The sequence below is a fragment of the Pocillopora damicornis genome, chromosome 1 (genome assembly GCF_964200805.1).
Source record: "Pocillopora damicornis chromosome 1, jaPocDami1.2, whole genome shotgun sequence".
NCBI lineage: Eukaryota > Metazoa > Cnidaria > Anthozoa > Scleractinia > Pocilloporidae > Pocillopora > Pocillopora damicornis.
In genome coordinates, this window is record NC_142670.1 from 23,424,855 (window position 1) to 23,441,351 (window position 16,497).

Genomic DNA, 16,497 nt, shown 5'->3' on the forward strand with positions numbered 1-16,497 from the left:
ATACATCGGTGATGGACGCTCATGTTCAGGTAGTTTTGAAGATGATCTTATTGATATTTCCTTATGTAACTAATTTTTGTTAATCATCTCATATTTTTAAGCAGCGTTATTCATGCATGTTTATACACAGAGTTACCATGATCCACATATTTTGTTACATATTTTGTAACGATAAGAGGATTTGTATGACTATGAGTCATAAAAATGATAAAGTGAAAAATGTATCTATGGTTTCTTAGATATTGACGAGTGCAAAGGAAATCACTCTTGTCACGTGAATGCCACATGCACGAACACCAAAGGGTCGTACGTTTGTACTTGTCACCCCGGATATACTGAAAATGGAAGCGTTTATTTTGTATTTATTCCCACTAGAAAGAAAAGCATTATCATCTTTGCAAGACTTGTTTTATGAGCTTACCTTGTATAGAAAGAGATGAGTATAGGCCTGAAGACAATGGCGATAATGACACCATTGCATTCAATAAATGTTCAGTGGTAAAAAATCTCAACTGGCAAAGGGAGATTTGATACATCGGCTTACAGGGCAGAACAACGAATTTGAACTTGGGGAAACTGAGAAAAAGTCTGGTGAGTGGTAAAGTGAAGTGCTCACGTCTAGAACCACAAGACAAAGGCTTCTCAGCTTATGCCCCGTAACTTTTCACCAATAATAATTTTTTTTGTTTATGATTTTACAGATATTGACGAGTGTAAAGGAAATCACTCTTGTCACGTGAATGCTGCATGCATGAACACCCTTGGATCACATGTATGTCAATGTCACGCTGGATATACTGGAAATGGAGAAAACTGCATAGGTAAATTTCATCTCTTCTTTACAACATGTAGAATAGTCCTGCATGACACGTTCGACTACAGTGCTGCACCATCCAGCTGCGTTGCAAGACAATTAGACAATTTATCACGAAGAAACTCGGTCATTTTGTCCTCACGTGTTCACCCCCTCGAGTGTTCAAGTCGCTATCTCATGAGAATGTAAACTGTTATAATCTCTTGGTATCGAGTTGGACAAGAGAAGAGAGGTGACATGACCACAAACAACCATGTTTTATTTTGATTATCATAGAAACACAATAGGCCTTTACTGAGAATGAAAGGTGACTTTTTTAAAGAATGATCTAATAGGTTTCATAATCCGCCAAAAAAAGTCGTAAAGCGCGTCGGCGATAAGGGTCAAGATGAAAAAATGCGTTGAACCATTACATGCGTTGAACACATTACTTGCTCTTGTTTGGCCATGTAACAAATCACGTTAGTTTTTAGTACCTTTAGTTTGCTTGGAAACGTCCTTCGACAAAACATTGGGGATAAAGAAAGATAGATTTGATTTTTTACATCATATTTGTGGACTTGATGTGCATTATTTTTGTCCACCAGGAGAGAAAATAATTTTTTCTTGATGATGCATAACTGTTCTGCAAATGTAATTATATTGGTGATGTTCAATTAAACAGAATAGTCTGATTGGTTAAAATCGATGTTGATCGCAGTTACGATTTTCTCACTCTGACCTAATAAGGTGATTCCTCAGCAAAAAAAAAAGTTATCTAACAATTGTTTTATTGTTTCCTACCAATGACTGTTTCGAAAAATGCAATAAGAACGACAGGTCCCCTTGCTTGTTTGAGAGAAATGACGGGCCAAACTTACCTCATTTATGCTTCTACTAGCAATTTTTCCCGCGCGTCATTTCAAGGTACATTTTTCGGTAGCGGGAAGCAAGGGTTTTTGAAGTAAAAATTAAAAGAAAAAACTTAAAAGGTACAAAGTCTCGAGCGTGTGGAAAATTTGATATGTAATTTGTGGAAATTATTTATATACATTAGTAATTATTATCACTCAAAACTTTCCTCACGTCGTTTTTTTCAAGGTAATAATTTTCATCATCAAGTAACGGGCTTTGTGCCCGCTTTTAGCTATGTCTTCTTTTTTTTTTTGCCTTCGACAATTTTCTTAATTTCTCCAAGTTAAAGGGCAAAATTTGTGCAAAAAAATTATGCAATGAAAAATAGAGGTCACCGCGCTTGTTCAAGAGCTAAAGAGCATTGTACCTGTTTGCATGATCCATTTATTGAAAAATAATACCGTGTTCTCGTAGTGCGTGCGTTTACTTGCCTAATTACATGATTTTTATGCGCAGTACAGGATGCCCAGTGCAATACTGAGGAATCACCTTTAGACTGATAGCAAGATTCAGTTTGTTTTGTTTATTTAAATAGTAATTAATGGAAGAACATTTGTCCAAATAAGGAAAACGTAGACAAATTTGAGTGTGGCCGACGAAACTACGAGCATAGCAACTTGACTTTTTACAACGCGAATTTTTGTCAGATGCACGATTTGATTGGCTATAAGGAAACACTATCGTCCAGAGCATGTGTTGAGAAAATATTAATCATTTAATATTAAAATATTAAACAAACAACATTTACCTTTGATAGAAATAGTAGAGATTATAAGTTTTGAGCTCGATGAAAAATTAAGAAAGAGGTTTTTTCGCCTTGTCACGAGCGTGGGATAAAGAAAAATTCTGGGTCTCCATGAGGAATCTTCCTCATGGGGGAACTCAGAATTTTTCTTTATCCCTCGCTCGTGACAAGACGGAAAAACATCTTTCTTAACATTTACCTTCCTCTGTAACGTTATTGGAAAATTTTGCTTATAATATATAGGGAACTTTCTCCCGTGTTTGCATTTTCTCATTTAAACACTCGAGGCTAGGAATTATCTTGAAAGTTATGCAAACCCTCGACTGCTTATCGGGTTCGCATAACTTTCTCAAATTCTCCCAACCTCCTCTCGTGTTTAGGTGAGAGTGTGTAAACATGGAAAAAAGGTTCTCTATTGCTTAAGCATTAATCGGCTCCAACAAAGTTTTCCAGGCATATCTGCTCAGATCGAAGAAAAACTATGAAGGGGTAAGTTTCTAAAGAAACTGTGGCGCTGCGTTGGTGGGAGAGTATAGCAGGTAATTTAGTGTTAATAACTGAGTTGAAAATGTAAATTTACCACCGCAAAGGGTAAAAAAGTTGAAGTTTCGAGCGTTAGCCCTTCGTCAATCGATCTGACGAAGGGCTAATACTAGAAACGCTCGAGACGTCAGCTTTTTTACCCTTTATTGTAGCTAATTTACGTTTTCAACTCAGTTGTTAACACTAAATTACCTCGAAGAAAAACTAGTTACCTCACTTCAATTCCACTACAACACAGAAAACTTTTTCACAGTTAAATAATTCTAGCCCTGGGAAATTTTTGCGGGAGCACTTATTAACAAGTTTAATGGCTTTACATTCATTAACAACCTTTTTTGTGGTCAGCAGTCGATGATTGCAGGGCTGTATGAAAAGCGATCACTGAGCGATCGCGCCACAGTCACGCATTGAAATTCTTTGAATATGGTAACTTTAAAGGGATTTTGTATTGAGATTGTATGACAAACTCGGCTATTTTGTCCTCAATCAATAAATAGAGAATAATACTTGGGTGCGCTTTGATATGGAATATGTCTTCGAATGTTCAACTAGTTATCTCATGAGCGAGAGCAGCGAACGAGTAAGGTATCGAGCAAGAGAATATAAACTACGGTGGCCCATAAAGGACATGCCACATTTATTTTATCGTGCGATAACTGATAAATTATTGCGCGATAAATGAAAAATTATCGCGCGATAATTTATCATTTATCGCGCAATAAATGGAAATCATGTTAGGTCACGTAATCGGCTGTCAGGCACGTTGTTTCCGTGAACGACAATGGTTGCCACAGTTGAGGAGGTATGTTTTGAGGTCATAGTTCATTTTATTTACGTAAAAAGATCATTTAGCAGTACTTTGCAATACTTCTACGAAACATAGCTCTGTGAATCAGTACAGTAAACTTTGATTTTGCGGAATCTTACGAGACACTTTCAGAGATGGCTGTCAGTGTCTGAGAACGAGAGTGGATTATCTAATCCGTCTCGTTTCGCTGATTACAGTAAACTCAGCAGCCAACAATTTTTTTCGCTTCGCTGTCGCCATTTTGTTTCTGTTGACCTCAAAACATACCTCCTCGATTGTGGCAGCCATTGTCGTTCACGGAAACAACGTGCCTGACAGCCGATTACGTGACCCAACATGTTTCCCATTTATCGCGCCATAATTTTCATTTATCGCGCGATAATTTTCAGTTATCGCGCGATAATTTTTCATTTATCGCGCGATATTTTGATTTTATCGCGCGATAAAAAAGATGTGGCATGTCCTCTATGGGCCATCGTAATAAACTGTTATAGTCTCTTGGTATCGAGATAAACACGAGAAGAGAAGTTCCATATCTGCAAGCGACCATCTATTATTTTGTTTATCATGTAAACACAACAGGCCTTTACGGGGAAGAAAAGTTGTCTTTTTGAAAAATGAAATTATAGGTTTCACAATCCGCCAAAAAGAAGTCGTAAAGCGCATTGGCGATAAGACTCAAGATGAAAAAAATGCGTTGAACCATTACAGAAACAGACAATGGGGTAGCTTTCTTTTCACAAAATTCTCAGTTATTGACTTTTTCCTTACCGACAAAAGAAATATTTTCACGTACACGGCCGAAATCGGTCCAGTTGTCGGTTTTCGTTCTCAGCCACGAGAAATACCATTACCCGGGTCAAAGAACTAACTTCAGGTTTTTCTTTTCGTATTTTGTTTCACTTCCCTTTCTAGGCAATTTTGAGTGACATTGTCTGCTAGAAATACGAACTTTTCTGGTTTTTTTTTAGCAGCCATAATTCGAGAAAATCTCGACATGCGACCCTGGATTGGGAACGGTCAATGTTTGCCATTCATTTATTAACCTGACACAGCTGATTGGCGATATCAAACACATGTAAAAAATTATCGTAATATTATACGCGTGTTTAACATGGATTTCCCGGCTCTTCTCAGGGCAGGAAATCGTTTTAAACCACCGCAGTTTATATAATAGCTTTTTCCTTAAGCTTTCTCATAACGAAATATATAAAACACAGCATTAACCGAAATTCAACTTTTTAGCCGATTCGTGCTATAATTACAGAAACCTGAGTGATGCTGACAGAAAGAGCACTTACATCACACCCTACGGTGGAGAAAAATGTGACTACGATTCTTTAATATTTGGGGAATGGTATCGTTTCGTGGGAGATGCAGGAACAAAAATGCCAACCCAATGCGTACCGTGGCTCAGATGTGGTGCGGTCTTATCAGGCTGGCTAAAAGGTGGTCACCCCACATTGGCAGATGGTGAGGTTTCCTCCAAGGTCTGCTTTACCAGACGTGGAGATTGCTGCCAGAAATCAAATCACATTAAAGTATTAGACTGCGGATCCTACTTTATATACAAACTACAAAAAGTCCCTGCTTGTAATCTGCGCTACTGTGGCACAGACTGAATGCTATAAGCAAGTCATTCTGCTCAACGAAAGGGTTCAAAAATCGATTTAATTATTGGCACATGCACATTAATGTATAACAGGGACTTTAAGAATTTCACATGATCCACTTTTTATGATTGGTGTTAAACAGTGAATAGTTTGAACAGAAGAGTACCTTTGGACCGCGTAGTTTGATCTTCCAAGTAAGAGTACTCCCTAGAACTTGTGATTTAAGGTTGTCAGTGTTACTGATTGACGTTTCTATAAACTCAGCGGAAATCATCATCAGAGTCGACTGAACATTTGTTGTGTATCCGAGTACCAGGAGAGACTCCCCCTACCCTCAGCTAATGTTAACAACTATGGGCATTAATGAGCTTCCAAATAATCTTATCATCATCTCTATCTGTTCCAATCAAACATCTTCAGTAAGTTTTAAGCAAAACTTTGAGCATTGCATTTTGCTTATTACTAAACGTTTTGAACTCTTGATGTTTGCTCAGGTCGTTAGAAACTAAAGCAGCTTTTGATACCCACGCCTTCTGTACATGAAGTTGTTATTCTGTCTGAAAGCCTTCCATGATGGGTCACGGCGGTCCGTGATTATAAGCAAGTTGTTTGCTATGTTCAGACGTGCTTTCATTAGCATCATAATTTATAAGGATTTTTAAATCGTGTTCGGTGTGTTTTGGATAGAGAAATAAATGATTTCTAGAATTTTTTTAGTCACTATAACATCGATACTCAAACTTTCTGGTGACATATCACGGAAAACTAAAACATTATAATGGGTTATGTGGTTACGATCTACTTTTACCACAACAGTTGTGTTGTAAGCTTCGAATTTTGAAGTACGTTATCTCGGTATATAAGGACTCGGTCAGCTAGGAGTCATAATTTCTTTAGTCAGAAAAGACCGAATATCTAGGAAGCTCTACAAAAGATAGCTCAGTACTCAGTACTGTGATATACTTAAAGATTGTGTATTTTGTGAAGATTCTCTCTCAGTAGAGAGCTAAGTTTTAGTCTGTAGTGGGCTTAAGTAAGTTTTTAAAGGACAATTATTGTATTGCCTATACGAGTAGCTCCTGAGAAAGAATCATTATACGTTGTTTACTAATGTATTTTAAGTTGTAGGAGTTTAGTATTCCTTATTTTGATTTAATCATACCTTAGCAGGTGAATCTTATAGGAAAGCGTGTTGAGTGAAATGGGTAAAATCTGAATGATGTCTACGCTAGTAGTTCTTTCAAAGCCATTCCAACAAAAAGAGCTCCGAAATGAAGACCAGTCAAAACCCAATTTAATCACCTTTTCAGGTTATTTGTGTGTATGTGACCGGTAACAGAGATGGTGTGATCTGTTACTCTGGTTGCTTTATTTAACACTGACAGTGAGCCTAAGACAAATAGCACGCCTAAGTACTCCGAGGTTTACGTGTCTTTGTTGCACTTTAGAAAATCTGCATTGACTTTCCCAAGGGCCAAATCCTCTTATCGCCTGCTATTCAAATTATCTATCTGTAATCAGTGTAAGGTTACATGAAACAATGAATTATCACTTACCAGATGTCAGTAAACAAAACAAATTCCGCTGTATCTTTTTGGTGTTGTTAAAGCTACTTTCGCTAGTGTTGTTGAAGCGCAAAGTTCATCATTCCATCGGGTGAATAATCAATAATCTCCGGAGGGGTTTCCGAACTTTAGGAAGTGAGAGGTTGATTTGTTGAGATATCTCTCTCCTTAAGTGAGACATCAACAGCCTTCCGACACCTTTTAAATGTATCATTATTATCTAGGTTTAATCGGGCAATAAGCTCAATTTTTAAATGAGCTCTCCTCTTGAGTTTATCAAGACAAATTTCTGACAGAATCAGGTTCGTTGATCAATTTTCCCTTTAGTCAATTATTTGATGGGAAACTGATCTTTTCAAGAAATCCCACTGAATTAGCAAAAACAAAAATACACGTACATTTACTTGAGAAAATATCTTTGCTAGAGACACTGTTTAGTAGAGTAAATGGTTGTTGCTACGGTTATTATAATCAACTCTGTGTTTGGGGGATTTGGAGGAGTGGACTTAAGGTGATTAGCTGCTTTAACTGTCCGATTACAGGTGTCCAATTACAGTTGACTGTCCGATTACAACTCTACAGATTAATTAGTACTAAAATAAAGCAGCTAAAGTACCATAAACATTTGAGGACATTGTAATGGTTATGACTGGTCGTGGAGGAGAGAGATGCGATAATGTTATGTTTTGTCACTTATACAACTCGTAAGTTTCATCACTCCATTAGCTTTGCTTAGTCCCTCAAAAACGCAACTGGTTCTTTACCTCCCGGCTAGGAGGGTTACCCCACCTTGACACGTTTACATGTAAAAAAGTGCGTTGCCCAGAAGCTGGCTTATAAGCTGGGGTGTTCAAGTTATTCTTATATCTAGTATTACGGTCATGAACGCAAGCACGTGTCTTAAATCTATGACAAAGGTAGCTAGGGCTAACCCCTTAACACATTTTAATGCTAAAACTTCAAGTGTGTATTTAAGAAAACTGGTTACGGGGAGCCACCTTAGCTCTCTTAATACCGGTTTTATATGGTCAAATTTCCACTTTCCAGTAATGATTCTACAAGCAAAATTCTGAACTTTCTGCAGCTTCGAGATATTTTTCTTTGAAGTGTTAGACCACACCGGAGAACAGTAGTATAACTTACTAAATACTAAAACATTTATAACCCGTTCTAATGTCCTAGCATCAAACAGATGCTTCACCCTATTAATCTGACATAAGCTACCTATGCACGAGGACACTGTTTGGGTGATATGTTCATCATAGCATAGAGTACTGTCCACCTGCAGGCCAACCCAACTTGCGGGTCAACCCAACTATCATGTAAACGTGATCAAAATACAATAAGAAATTATATGGACAGGCGGGTTACCCCACCTAGGCGGGTTAGCTCACTTACCTGGGGTCCCACACCTCCAATGTAAACAGGCCCTAAAGGTACAGCTCATTCGGCCGAGTGTATACAGGGCCTACGATAAAAAAAAAAAAAAAACTTGAATCACAGACGAAAATATAGGATATAGATATAGGACAACAGATATAGGCGTTATCTTCCATAGCCACGCGCTCTGAGAAAGGAAACCAGACCAGATTTCCTGATTTCCTAATTCTAATTCCTAATTCATAATTCCTAACCTTTCGGTTACGTCGTCGTCCAATCTTCGGGGCTAAAAGTACACAGGTACTTTCTTTTTCCTTTTAGTCTACGACCGGTAAGGCATTTTAAATGCTTAGAAAAATTAAACTGCAAATGAGAAAATCCTTGATAAAGTCATTTTTTTTCTAAAGATGGATGATAAAAGCAAAGGAGAACACGTTATGCGGCCCTCTTAAATATGTTTACACCAAGGGAGGATGCGACTGTTATTGACTCATCGTGCAAAAGTCGGCCATCAGTTTCCAAGGAATAAAAAGATTTTTCATTAGTTTAAAGACACTTAGGGCCTGTTTACATGGATGTGGAGGACCCTAGGTAGGTGAGGTAACCCGCCTAGGTGGGGTAACCCGCCTGTATATTTAATTTCTTGTTTGATCTTGATCACGTTTACATGATAGGTGGAGTGACCCGCCTAGGTAGGGTAGCCCTGTCAGCCGAGGTGACAATTTGCCATGTAAACGTCTCAAGTTGGGGTAACCCGCCTGGCCGGGGTCGCGTTCATAGCAAAAACATGTATGTTTTAAAACTTTGTACATATCCTAGCCGTCATTTGGCAGGATTCACCAGAAACCGCGACGGACACATAAGGAGTGTAAAATGTTCACATTTTGGAATATTTAGCGTAGTAAATCGACCATATTTCGTTTAAAAACCTATTCCGTATAACGTATTAAGTCAACGGTTCCGCGCGTAACCTGACACCGCGTACCACAACGCGTGACGCTTTCGTGAATAAATACAATTGTGTCCGAGAATGAATATTTCGTCTTTCTCGAGATGCGGGCTTGGAACGCCTCTGCTCAAACTCCTTAATTGCAGGCGAAACAACAACCTCAAGAAACCTCACCCCAGCACCCTGGGGTTGTAAGATTACATGTAAACGCTCTTTATTTTTTGACCACGGCTAGGCGCGTGGCCTCACCTACCAAAGGTCCCCTATCTCCATGCAAACAAGCCCTTTCTGGCTGGAGATTGTCGGCCGTTAAAGAGCTTCTTAATTAGTTTAGTAAACGGAATTTGATGTCTTTTCATGGAACGGAGGTAGATTCTTGCCGCTCTCAACTAACTCAGAGAAATTTGTTTTACTTTAGAATATTGCTGGAGTATGAAAGAGTATTTTACAAGTTCTAAAGATAGCTATTGATGCAAAAGTTTTTAAGGACTAGTTTAAAATACTCTCTTCAAAAATTTCACTAAAGTATGATTGGATTATTGGAAGAATTTGAATAAATGTACAACTTGTAAAGTTTCTCTAGTTTGAAAATTTATGGTGCTGCAACGTTCGCTCGTTTGCCACTTATCAAAAGTAACTTTGATTTTAGAGAGATCCTTCTTAATATTTTTTGGCAACTTCAAATGCCAAGATTAAAAGTTTTTACAGAGAAAAAAGTAGTTTTTTCTGTCTTATTTCTCAGACGAACCTCATTAATACCCACAAAGACTGGGTATACATAATACATCATGGCATCTGGAAACAATTAAAAAAGAAAAGATAACTTGACTACTCTCCATCTAAGATGTGCAATGTTTGACATTTTTTCTTTTCAAATTTACTTATCTTTCGGGAAAAGGTCGATTTATCACATTTATACTGAATTTATCAGTAAAAACCATTTCACCCCGAATAAGAACAAGTCTCTGTAAGAATCAAACATCTTGGGAAATGAAAATTTTCAACTGCCCTTCAAATTTTGCATGCAGTTAGGCACTCAGGGGGATGCACAAAAATGCCCTTCTTAAAAGTGAGAGCACACTTATTGCCATGGTAACAACGGCTGCTTGTTTGAGGCCTGGGGCCTCCTTTTCATACAAAAGCGTCGCAAAAAAAGAGTGAAATGTTTATTTCTCTATCTCAAGCTAAATACAACATTACAAATTGGCACTTCTACCATACATAGTAACATCATTCATCTTCTTACTGATTCATTCAATTTTCCCTGGGAGTGAAAGTGAACACACCAATAGATTATTCATCTCGGTACAGTTTCGGTCATTTTTGTTGTCGGGTCTAACAGGAAAAACGTTAATCTGAATTTTTCCAAAAATACACTGATTCCGGAGCTGAAACTACCCACTTAGCTGGTTATAATATTCTTGTTTTTAAATATGTAAAAATCTTAAGGCCTGCCTCTACTTTTTACAGGGGAAATTCGCGAACGGAGCTCAAAAATCAGATGTTGCATAATTTGGCGATGTTTGCATCTAATGTTCTCAACAACAAATGTTTCAGACAAATGAAACATGCAAGGCTTTAAAAGAATGTATCCTATGAGCAATATCCCGAAGAGAAATCCCGCCTCTGGTTGTCACCTTTTAAAAAACAATTGATCAACCTTCATGGAGGACTACTAGACGTAACTACAAACATATACCTCAAATCGTGTGCATATCATCCAGATTCCGAGTGCAGCACCTTCTTTTATGGGAATTTGAGCTATCCGAAATCCTTTGAAGATACACTGTTATACTTGTATGTCATTTAAAACATGTTGAAGTCGGCTGATCTACACGAAACTATCCTCACACCGGTCATTTGTCATAAATATGTACGTTGTCACGATGGCGTGGCGTTGTATTTCTCCATGAAGAAATTTGGAAATTGATTGTGATGAAATTCCTGTTCCGTTTGCTCTACTGCAGGGATACTGAGTAGTTCAAAATCTCCACTTTGTGATGATTTTCGCGCAAGGCGTACAAATTGCTACTGAGGCGACTGGGTTTTACATGTATTACTGCCGCTGACAAGTTGCGATCTCTGCTCTCAGATTCTCGGTGTTTACGAGCGTTCAATCGATGTTTTCCTCTTTTTTTTTTGATTGTTTTACTTCAGAAAGCGGAAATGTGCTGACATATATTAAAATTATCCATTTATCGTCTTCCTTGGAGCGACCGATGGAAACTTCACGGGGAAATACAGCGTCACGCCATCGTGACAACGTACATGTTTATGACAAATGACTGGTGTGAGGATAGTTTCGTGAAGATCAGCCGGCTTCAACATGTTTCAAATGACATACCAGTGTATCTTCACAGGATTTCGGATCGCTCAAATTCCCACGAAAGAAGGTGCAGCACTCGGAATCTGGATGATATGCACACGATTTGAGGTATATGTTTGTAGTTACGTCGAGTTGTCCTCCATGAAGGTTGATCGATTTTTTTTAAAAGGTGACAACCAGAGGCGAGATTTCTCTTCGGGATATTGCTTATAAGATAACAGTCTTTCAAAGCATCGCACGTCTCATTTGTCTGAAGCATTTGTTGTTGAGAACATTAGATGTAAACATGGCCAAATTATGCAATGTCTGATTTTTAGCTTTTTTCGCGAACTGCCCCTATAAAAAGTAGAGGCAGGCCCGCATAGATTTTTACATATTTAAAAACTAGAATATTATAAACAGCTAATTGGGTAGTTTAAGTTCCAGAATCGTTGTACTTTTGGAGAGATTCAGATACGTTTTCCCTGTTTTACCCGACAACAAAAATGACCGAAACTGTACCGAGATAAATAATCTATTGGTGTGTTCACATTCACTCCCAGGGAAAATTAAATGTATCAAAGTGAAGATGAATAATGTTACTATGTATGGTAGAAGTGCCAATTGGTAATGTTGTATTTAGCTTGAGATAGAGAAATTAACATTTCACTCTTTTTTTGCGACGTTTTTATATGAAAAGGAGGCCCCGGGCCTCGAACAAGCAGCCGTTGTTACCATGGCAACAAGATTTTTGTGCATCCCCCTGAGTGCCTAACTGCATGAAAAATTTGAAGGGCGGTTGTAAATTTTCATTTCATGTTTGATTCTTACAGAGACTTGTTCTTAATCTGCCGCTGCTGCGTGATTTCAGGAAACAATGGCACGTCTCAATGCGCATCGGCATAAATTTCCTCTTTTCATGATAACAGGTCTTGATAGCCATAGGTGATTATCAAATGCAATTTTTTTATAACTTCTGCACTGTTACTTAGATAAGAAACTTGAAAAAGATTAACGAGTCACTTTTCTTTATGTGTTTTGTCCTATCTCCCCCAAAATAATATCTTCCCGGAGAATTCATAAGAATGCCTTGCACGATTTTACGATATGCACCATAAGTATAAAGAGATAAAATAATGAAGCCAGAATATGTGCCAGCCACTTTTCATTTCTTCTCAATTTCTATTTTAAGTTTTTGTTCGTAAGCAGATTTTGGTGACTCGATCTGTTTCAATTTTCCTTCACATTTCGTACAACTTTTCATACAGTAGTTAGCTTTCGGGTTTAGGAAACATTTGGAGATGAACCTGGTTTGTAAGAAATTTAATTTCTACTTCTATTTTCTACTGAACGTTATCTCAAAGTCGTAGTATTCCTGTAAATTTTCGCATATTTTGAACTTTAATGATCAGTTTGCTTTCCTTCCGAGAATCCTTTGTCATTAGCGTCAAGTACCTGCAGTTTTTAAATGGACGCTATAATGATTTATATAACCAGATGTAAATGCAACTCAGGGGGAAGTGATCGAGTAGTTTTTTCGTTCATAAAAACCCTTTTTTTAGCCAAGTTATTTAGAAAATAATCCTTGATAAACTCCTTTTTTTGTTGCTTTTTTGAAGATGGATGATAGAAAAATATTTTGGTGCAAAGTGCGCTTACTTTTCTCAATCCAAGGTTGTTTGTTGAATTTATTTTTGTCAGTAAATGCATATTGTGTTTGTATAATAAACAAAAAAATATATGGTTCCCAGTAGATATGGAATTTCCTGACTCGTGTTCAACACTCACGAGTGAGTGCAATGAACGAGTAGAGAAATTATCTACGCGCGCCCATCTATTGTGCTTTATGATTAAACGCCAGGGCACATCTAGAAGAAAAATTAATAATGGTCAGAGTGGGAATAGTGGTAATTAGACCTAATAAATTATTGAATTTCCCATTATACCCATAAACATCCTTGTTTACCATGAAGCTTATCCGCATTTAAGAAGAATGCATATACCAAATAAGGCCTCAATGTCAGTGTGTTAAAGACCTTGGAACTTCGAGAACATATGAGGACATGTGAATCAAGCATCACCAACGTAAGGAATTACCTAAAGCTTGATCATACAACTCAAACAACTTTCTCCCTAAGATTTAAAAGTAAATATGTTCATAACTAAATTCAGGGTCAGGAAACAAAGCAAAGAAAACTTGGAGAATCTTGCACAATCATCGATCAAGCTTGAACTTGTCGGGGAAAAGGAGTTTAACTTATTTCTGATAAACGGCGACCACCACGACCACTGTGCATCATTGAATTGATAAATGATATCGGGAAATAATGCCTCAAAATTTTCTTCTGATATTAGTTAACCTTATTATTATTATTTTAACTCTACTTGGCCAGGTTTAGGAATGCCCCACTTTATTTCATAATCCCTTTCAAGAATTGGAAGGTAAAGAATCCAAAGGGAACACCGTTCACAGACGCAATGTTTGATTACAGACAATATCGGAAAACAGGTTGTCATAGCCCTCTTAGATATGTTTATACCAAGAGAGAATGCGTCTGTTATAGACACGTTATGCAAAAAGGCGGTCGTCAGATTTCAAGAGAATAAAGGGAGTTTTGAGTAGTTTAAGAACACCTGAGATATCCACACGCTAAATCTTTATAATATTGTTCTAAGGACTGATTTCAGTCTTTGATACGTATGTTCACATGTAAAGATAAATAATCATTCTTAAGGGACCCAATTCTCTCTATCGAGCGAAGCGGATAAAATCCATTTGCGCCATTTGCATTAATTTCCACATAGGACTGACAGCTGCAAGTTTTTTTTTTTTTTAATTTGTTTTCATAAAACGGTTTCCTTCATAAAAACAGGTCGATTTTGGAAGTTTAATCCACTGCTGGGAGCTGGCGATCAACTCAAAACTTATGCCATGCGTGCGGGGTAGAAACAGAAAACCGTTACCTCGAAGCAGGTATGGAATTTGTTTCATTTTTCATGATCGTAGTTTGGAGTGCATTATTGACTTATGGAAAAGGTGAGTCGCAGCGGCAAAGAAAGTTTTATCCTTCGATTCACGGATGAGAGCAACCTTATTTATATTTCTCCTTTACCCTCTTTTGCTGATACAGCTACAAAAAATAGCGAAGACTAAGTAAAAAACCTATATTCAACATCCACCATGATTGGAAGTTAATTGTCAAAAATTACTGGGTATTTTAAAAAAAAATTATCGTTTCTTATGCAGAAATTTGGCTGGTTAAGTTACGCAGAACCTATAATTTGTCTTTTTCTTCTTTTTCCTTTTTTTTTATCATTTGTTTACAAGACAGCACAGTATCGTAAAAGTAAAGTTATAGGGAGGAAAAACCATAGAAATTGATTCTTCATAAATTCCTGACTAAAGAAGCCCGTAGAAAATGGAATAGAGGCAATGCATAATACAAGACGCGAATAAAATTTATTGAATGTTTTTCTGCCTTCATTTTCTACAAGCCTGCTGCTTAATGTCCCTACGTGATTTTAAGAACCTCAATGGTGTAATGTTCCCGTGATGGCTAAAAGGTTCCGAGGATTCTGTTTTCGATTATAGAACGACGAATGTTATGCCATTTTTTGAGTGGCCTTGAGGAGGTATCAATGAATGGTTTTCCTTCAGCGGAAGTAGTATTGCTATGGTAGTCAGCGTTTGACTTCCCGAACTGATTATTTCATGAATGCTTGATTAAAAACCAGGCAAATCATAATTTACCCTTCGTTAAGTGTAAGATACAAGGTTCAGGATGAAGACTTAAACATACACGATGCTTCGTAAAGTAAACCTTACAATCAGACATAGTTTGTTGCTACACTGGTTTGCAGATTTAATGAATGTAACCGAAGAAGTTACAATTCAGAGACCCAACGTTTCGACACTCCTGTCTAGTGCCTTCATCAGGGGTGATCTAAACGCTGCAACAAAAGGTCCTTTTATATGATCACTAATTAGCGGTCTTTTTTCTGACGAGGTGTAAATAGGCGTTAGGAAGCAAACCGCCATCGTCACGATTTAAAGGAGCGTGGGCGGAGTTAATATGCCAAGCCTCCAAACAAAGGCGCTGGTGGTAACGCCGATTAGTGGTGATAATTTTAGAGTTATCCCACCCAATTGTATGGTTGGTTAGACGTGTATGCTCCGATAAAGCTGAATTTTCCTTTTTGCAAAGAAAAACCGCTTTTTGGTGCTCTTTTAACCGTGTACCAAACTGACGTTTGGTCTGTCCGATGTATTCGTTGTCACAGTCATTGCAAGGAATAAAATAAATGGCGTCGGTTCGTTGTTCTTTCGTGACAGGATCCTTAGGTTTGGCGAAAATATGCCCCAAAGTCTGAAATGGTTTTTGAGCAACTTTAACGTTGTGGCTATTCAAAATTCTCTTAATGGGTTCAGTCACACCCTGTATGTAAGGAATAACAGCAAAACCAGTCGCTGGTTCCCTTTCATCAAGTGCGTTACTATTTGTAACTGGTTTTTGGCAGCTACGGAGAAAAGTTTTTGTATAGCCATTTGCCTTAAGGACATTGGAAACATATTTCCTCTCCTCAGCCTTCGAATCGAGAGAAGATGGTAGACAGTCAGCCCTCCTGAGTGAGGTTTTGACTACAGACTTTTTATGGCAAATAGGGTGGTGAGAATCGAAAGCGAGGTATTTGTCGGTGTGGGTGGGTTTGCGGTAGACACTTTTCTCTAAATTACCCTGAACCCCCACTGACTTAAACAATTTTTGGTTTAATTTGAAAATTCGAGCAACTTCCACCGAAGAATTAGGCAAGCTGGTAAAATATAAAAGATAATTTATTAATGAAGTCATTTTGTGTTTCATGAAAAGACATAAACAGCTT

At 37.7% G+C, this 16,497-nt stretch overlaps 1 pseudogene across 1 annotated transcript in view; it reads left to right on the forward strand.

Annotated features, from left to right (window-relative positions):
- The window catches only part of LOC149052844 (uncharacterized), a 327,679-nt pseudogene that overhangs the window by 253,597 nt on the left and 57,585 nt on the right, over window positions 1-16,497 (forward strand). The window lies entirely within an intron of this gene.